The 6,391-nt window shown below is 57.4% G+C and overlaps 1 long non-coding RNA gene across 1 annotated transcript; it reads left to right on the forward strand.

Moving 5' to 3' along the window:
* Positions 1-3,097: 3,097 nt before the first annotated feature.
* LOC138435766 (uncharacterized) lies at positions 3,098-6,372 on the forward strand. The gene is made up of 2 exons (XR_011255226.1): positions 3,098-3,157; positions 4,048-6,372. It is a non-coding gene; the product is annotated as an uncharacterized lncRNA (long non-coding RNA).
* The last annotated feature ends 19 nt before the right edge of the window (positions 6,373-6,391 follow it).

The following is a 6,391-nucleotide window of genomic DNA, read 5'->3' on the forward strand; positions in this document are numbered from 1 at the left end:
TTCTATTGGTTCTGTTTCTCTGGAGAATCCTGACTAATACATTTGCCAAGGCCACACAGCTACTCTGTCCTAATTCTGCCAGTCTTTTTTTTTTTTAATCTTTTTATCTTTTGGCTATGTCACATAGCATGTGGGATCTTAGTTCCCAACCAGGGATTGAACTCGTGGCCCCCGCCCTGGAAGGGTGGAGTCCTAACTGCTGGACCACCAGAGAAGCCCGCTGCCAGTCTTTTTTCCCACTCTCCTCCCTGCACACTCACGCGTCCGTCCCTGGAGCCTTTCCTGCCTGAGGATGAGGTTGAGACGTCTCACCTCTCCTGTCTCAGGCCCAGATCCTGACCAGTCCTTGCCTCCTCATACTTCCCTGAATCCTTAAAGGGCCATTCTCACAGTAACTCTGACCCTGAGTCCTACACCCATCTGGGTGGTCCTGTCAGGAACATGGCAGGGCGGGGGGCGGGTCTCAGCCCCTCAAAATGAGGCTGTGTGGAATGAACTCTCCCATCCTCCGCCAGCACTCCTGCTGACCCAGATGGAATCATGCAATCATGCTGCACCTGTGAAACTGTCCCCATGCCAGGCCCATGTCCTACCTACCAAGGGGGACAAGTGGCAATCCTGGCCCTCCGAGAAGGCCTCAGAGTCTCACAGAGGAGATGGACCAGGAGTTGCACCTGGGTGGGAAAACACAGCAAAGGGTATGAAAAAATGACAGCAGGTTCTGCAGGGGCCAGAGGGGGCCAGGATGGAAGCCACTGCTGTAATCCCAGAAAGATGCCTGTGGCCTGGAATAGAAAGTGACACAGTCAGAGTGAAAAGGAGTCCCAGGCCCTGCTCTCAGCAAGCTGGGAGGTGACGGCACCAGCAGAAAACCGGGATGACAGCAACCTGAGGAGATGGACAAGGAGCGGGGTTGGCAATCCCGGGAAGAAGTGGGGCCACACGGAATTATGCTGGGGAGGCTTCCTGAAGAAAGAGAGAGAAAGGAGCTAGAGGGAGGGGTCTCAGCGAGGGTGGAAACCGAGCATTCTCAGGCAGGACGGGCCAGCACAGGGGGAGCTGACTTCTCAGTCAGAGTCACGGCCAGCCAGGCAGACAGGCAACTGGTGAAGGCCCTCTGAGGCACGTCTGCGGCAAAAGCTTGCAGAGGGACCTTGAAGGCCAACCCAAGACCTTGGGAGTAGGCAGCTGGCTTCGCAAGGCGACTGTGGCCTCAGATGGCCCCACCCCATCCCAGTGCACCCAGGGGAGAGCTAAGCCCTGAAGCCACCCCCAGCCGCTCCAGAGCTGACCCCCGTGCGTCACAGGGAGTGACTCAAGCCTCAGCAGCAACAATGAGTGGGACTGACGTCAGGCTGGGGGCTCCTGACAGTGGCCAGCTTGGCTGGGCAGCCGGCACCCTGCCTCCCGACCCTCTAGTCCGAGCCAGGATGCGGGGGCGATGAGGACCAGCTGTCTGCTTCTGACATCTGCCCCCCGGGATCCTGGGCAGGGGCTACTCCACTTCCCACTCCTTCTGAGCTGTCGCTCCCAGCACCCCCCCACCCCCCCTCCCCCGGCCCTCCCTTCAAGGCGGAGGAAATGGCTGGGCGGACGAGAGAGTGACAGAGAGCGTGAGAAAGAGGGGCCTCCCAGCCCAGCCTCGTCAGGAGCCTCAAGACCTGGGCAGGGCAGGAGGTGGCACTGGACGCCCTTTGCCCCGGGATGCGTAGGGCTCTGGCCTTTGGTGATGGGGAAGGCTGGTGTGTCTCTGTCTCCTAGAAGATCTTTGTGTTTATCTCTCTGGCCAGCTGGGGTGGGGCTTTGTTTCTGTGTCTGTCCCCCAGAGGGAAGGGGTCAAGCTATCCTTCCTGCAAGGTCTGTGCCTCTGTTCCTCTGGGAGGTGTGTGCATGACTGTTGTTCTTTGGGGCAGAGGATTCTGTGAGACTACCCGTGCAAGAAAAGAGGCCTGTTTACCCACCCTTCGTAAGGAAGTGTCTCCACCTACTCCTTGGGGGGGCTGCTTTTCTCTCCCAGGTTTCCCATCAGGCGGGGTTACCTCTGTATCTGTCCTCATGGTACCCCAGTTACCTGGGATAGGTCCAGGTCTTCCGCTTGGGCAACCCTGATGCTAGACTCCCTGGATGGGGGCCCTGTTGCTCTGATGTGCCTGGATGAGGGCAGCAACAGTCAGCACCCGCCCGCCCAGCTCGCAGCTGGGCACTGCTCCCTGCTAACGCAGCATGTACCCAGAAGGGCCCCCCCGCACTCCCCTCCCCGGCCCAGCTGCCACCCCCAGCCCTCCCAGCCGTGCCGGCATGATTTATGATCCTGAGCCAGCACCTGGGTGAGACCTTGAGGAGACCTCAAGTGGCCACCCCCCCTGGCCTGGCAGGGTCAGGGCCCAGCAGGAAGCAAAGGGGAGCAGGGGTGGTGGGCAGGATGGCCAGAACACGGGCCTAGGGTTGGGGGGCAGGAAGCAGACGCCAAGGCCCCAGGGCCCTCAGGCAGCTCTGAGTCCAGCTGGGGACCCTGAAATGTGCCCCTGCCCTAAGAATGTTCCCAGCTGTGTGGCGAAGGAGATACTAAGGGGGTGGAGAGGGGTTTCCTCAGTCTTGTGCTCCTTCTTGCCCTTCCCACAGTAGACTAGAAGCTTCCAAGTCCCACTGGGCAGCCTAGGCCTTACCCAACAGCCCCCAGCCTGGGACCAGGGCAGGGCTGGCAGTGGCCTGAGCCTGGAGCAGGGAGGAGCAGAGGTTTGGGGCTCCAGGTAACACAGAGCAGCTGCTGGCTGAGCTTTAGGGCTGTAAGACCAGGCCTGGACAGGGCCGCAAGCAGATGGACAGAGGCTCATCCCTTCGGCCTCATGTTATGAGAAGGCCCAGCAGCCCTGGGGTCACTGCTAAAGTCAGGGGCTTGGTGAGGCTGGGGCTCATCTAGATTTAAGCTAAAATACCCTGGGAATCCCCAGGCCCAGCTCTTACCTGAGGCAACCCACCACTGCCCTCAACAAGAACAGGCCCAATAGGGCTCCTCACAGCCATGGAAGGACATCACTAGACCTGCGGACTGTCCCCAGCTGCCTACCTCTGAGAAATTCTCATACGCTTCTCTCCGCAGCCACAGGGGCCAGCTACCATCCAGCCTGGCGCACTGGACATTCAGAGCAACCGTGAGGTACCGTACAGCTCAAGTACCGGGTGGTTGCCTATGAGGGTCAGAAGCTTCTGCGCCTCCTTGAGGCCGACCCTCATCACCTCCCTCCATAACCACAGCAACTTCTTCCATCCCAGGCCCTAGTGAAGGGCCGTCAGCCCCTACTCACTCAGACCTTAGACCTCAGAGCCATAGCCCCTTCACTGTGGCACCTCCGGACTGGGGGCCTCTGGGCACGGGGCCCAGCGTGGGTGAGGCGGGGGACAGAGGGAGGCAGGCTTCCTGGGTCCCCTGTGAGGACAAACAGAAAGCTTTGAGGCCTCGGAAAATCCCGCCTGGGATTCCAGGCCCTGCCGGCGTCACTGCCTTTTGACTATTGTCCCCGACGGAAATGACCCAGCCCCCAGGCTGCAGGGACAGAGCAGCCATTGTAAGGCCCCACCAGGCTCAATGCCCCCTTGTTCGTCCTCCCAGCCCCTAGCAAGACTCGGAGGCCAGTTCTTCCAGTTGCTAGTTGGAAAGAAAGGGCCTGCCTTCAGGCACCAGGCCTTGGGTGGGGCAGGGCGGGGCTGGAGAAATCAGCACCCCCCCACCCTGTACCCCTATCACCCAAGTCCTGGAAAGAAGCCACTGTCCATGGTGTTTCAACTTACAAGGCCCTGTACTGGGAGACCTAGTGATTAAGTACAGTAGTTAGACCCACCCAGCTCAGCCACTTAGAAGTCAAGTGACCTTGGGAAAGTCATTTCCTTTTCTCTGAAATGAATTCTCCTCTTTGGCAAAAACAATAGCTATTATGTATTGGTGCTTGCTACATGGCAGGCACTGCTGGAAACAACTTTGTATACATTCACCTTGTAATCATTATAGCAACTTTGTGAAATAGATACAACTATTTTCCCCACTTATAGATACTCAAGCTGAAGCTCCAATCCTTTGACCACCAGATGTGAAAAGCAAACTTACTGGAAAAGACCCTGATGCTGGAAAAGGTTGAAGGCAAAAGGAGAAGGGAGCAGAGGAGATGGTTAGATAGCATTGGCAACTCAATGGACATGAATGTGAGCAAACTCTTGGAAAAGGCAATGGCAACCCACTCCAGTACTCTTGCCTGGAGAATCCCATGGACGGAGGAGCCTGGTAGGCTGCAGTCCATGGGGTCGCTAAGAGCCGGACACGACTGAGCGACTTCACTTTCACTTTTCACTTTCATGCATTGGAGAAGGAAATGGCAACCCACTCCAGTGTTCTTGCCTGAAGAATCCCAGGGACGGGGGAGCCTGGTGGGCTACTATCTGTGGAGTCGAACAGAGTCGGATACCACTGAAGCGACATAGCAGCAGCAGCAGCTGGGAGATAGGGGAGGACAGAGGAGCCTGGAGTGCTGCAGTCCAGGAGGTCACCAAGAGTCAGACACAAATTAGCGACTGAACAACAACATAGATGAAAACACCGAGGCGCAGAAAGGTGAAGTGACTTGCCCCAAATTCCACAGCTAGGAAAAGACTTTTAAAAAGCCAGGCAGTCGGGTTCTGGAGTCCTTGCTCTCCTCACTCTCCTCGGTTGCAGGCTTTCCTCATAGCGCGGTGCCGAGGACTAGAAATAGCAAATATATGAACTCAGTGGATGATGAAGCACGTGTGGCAGCTGCTGTCCTCGCCATGGCGCCTAGATATCGGTAGGGGCTGAAATTCTCCACTGCCCTGCCTGCTCCCTGACCCTGGGAAGAGTCTTCTCAAGCACCTTTGCCTTCCCCGGGGCCCTGCCACGTGCTCTCCATCTGTCTGTGCCAAAGGGTGACCCAAAGGGAGAGAGACTCAATCCCGCTACAGCTGGTGGGAGATTGCCCAGCAAGCTCTGCTCCTAACCAGAGTACTGCCACCAGATTCACCTCCACACGGGACAGACAGGAAACCAAGGCTCAGCGAGGGAGTGGGGCTTCTCAGAAAGCAGCATGGAGTTGGAGGCAGGGCTGAGAAACGAAGCAGACCTCCTGACCACCCCACCCCATACCGGTCTCACCAGGTGCTAGGGCTGTGGCAACTCAGGGGCCCTGGCAGGGCTGCCAGGGACATGTGCTTGGATGTTCGCACACTGTGGGGGGTGGCGGCCATCATGTACAGGGCCCAGGACTCCCCAGCCTACCCCAACGTGGACCCTTCAAAACACCTGGGGCTTAGCCATCATCCCAAAACCTGAGTGAGGGCAGGTGGTGGGGGACTCTCTGGGGAACCTGTAGGTGGGGGCTGGAGCACCAGGGAAGGCCCTTGATTCTGTTCTACTGCGAAGCAGAGCCCTATTTTGTTGAGCTTCCATCAGGCAGGGGCTGCCCTCATCCAGCCAGTTCCTAGGGGCTGTGGGGGTGGAGGTTCAGGGGTCCTGGGTCAAGGGTCCTCCTGCACAAAGCGCAGAGTAGGGGGCCGGGCCCCGCGTGGCAGCCAGCTACCTTGGACTTTGGTATAGGGTCAGTTCTACATTTGTTTCTCCAGAGTGGCTCCCAGACCTCCAGCCTCACAGGCACCTGGGTGCTGGGTGAAAGTTGAGCTCCATGGGCCCCGCCCCTCGTCAAATCCCAGTCTCTGGGGTAGAGCCAAGGAATTTGCATTTTAAGCCAGCTAAGCATCTGATGGGCTTGGGAGATGGAGAACCTATTTGGGGGCATTTGGGCACAAGCAGGGAACTCAGAACAGTCTTCCTGCCAAGAAGGTCAGGGTTACCATAACCTGGGTCCTGCTGCTGGTGCACTAGGCTTGTGGGGAGGGATACTGAAAGTGGGGATGGGGAAAAACTTCTGAGTAAGGACAGTGGCTACCACCATCCTGGGCTGCCCTGGACCCAGCCCTACACTTCCAGGGGACATGTGAGCTAGGGCTTCAGGTTAGGAACTTCCAGGCAAAGCCGGTGGACGAATTGGCCCCCAGCACAGGGCCCATCCACAAGTCTGGCCTGTTCACCAGAGGCTTTCTCCATGTCAGAAACTAGTCTGAGTGCTTTGCCTAACAACCCCATGAAGCAGGTGTCATTACTTTCACCTTTTATAAATGAGTAAACTGAGGCCTGTTAGCCAAGTTGGCAACATGCAAGATTTATGGGAGCTAGGGACTTCCTTGGTGGTGCAGTGGTTGGGACTCTGCACTTCCACTGTAGCGGGTGTGGATTCAATTCCTGGTCAGGAAACTAAGCTCCCATATGCCACCTGACACGGGTGGCCCAAAAATAAAGACTTACAGGAGCCACCTCTGTCTCTATTATGCT

Source organism: Ovis canadensis, chromosome 3 (genome assembly GCF_042477335.2).
Source record: "Ovis canadensis isolate MfBH-ARS-UI-01 breed Bighorn chromosome 3, ARS-UI_OviCan_v2, whole genome shotgun sequence".
In the NCBI taxonomy this organism is placed as follows: domain Eukaryota; kingdom Metazoa; phylum Chordata; class Mammalia; order Artiodactyla; family Bovidae; genus Ovis; species Ovis canadensis.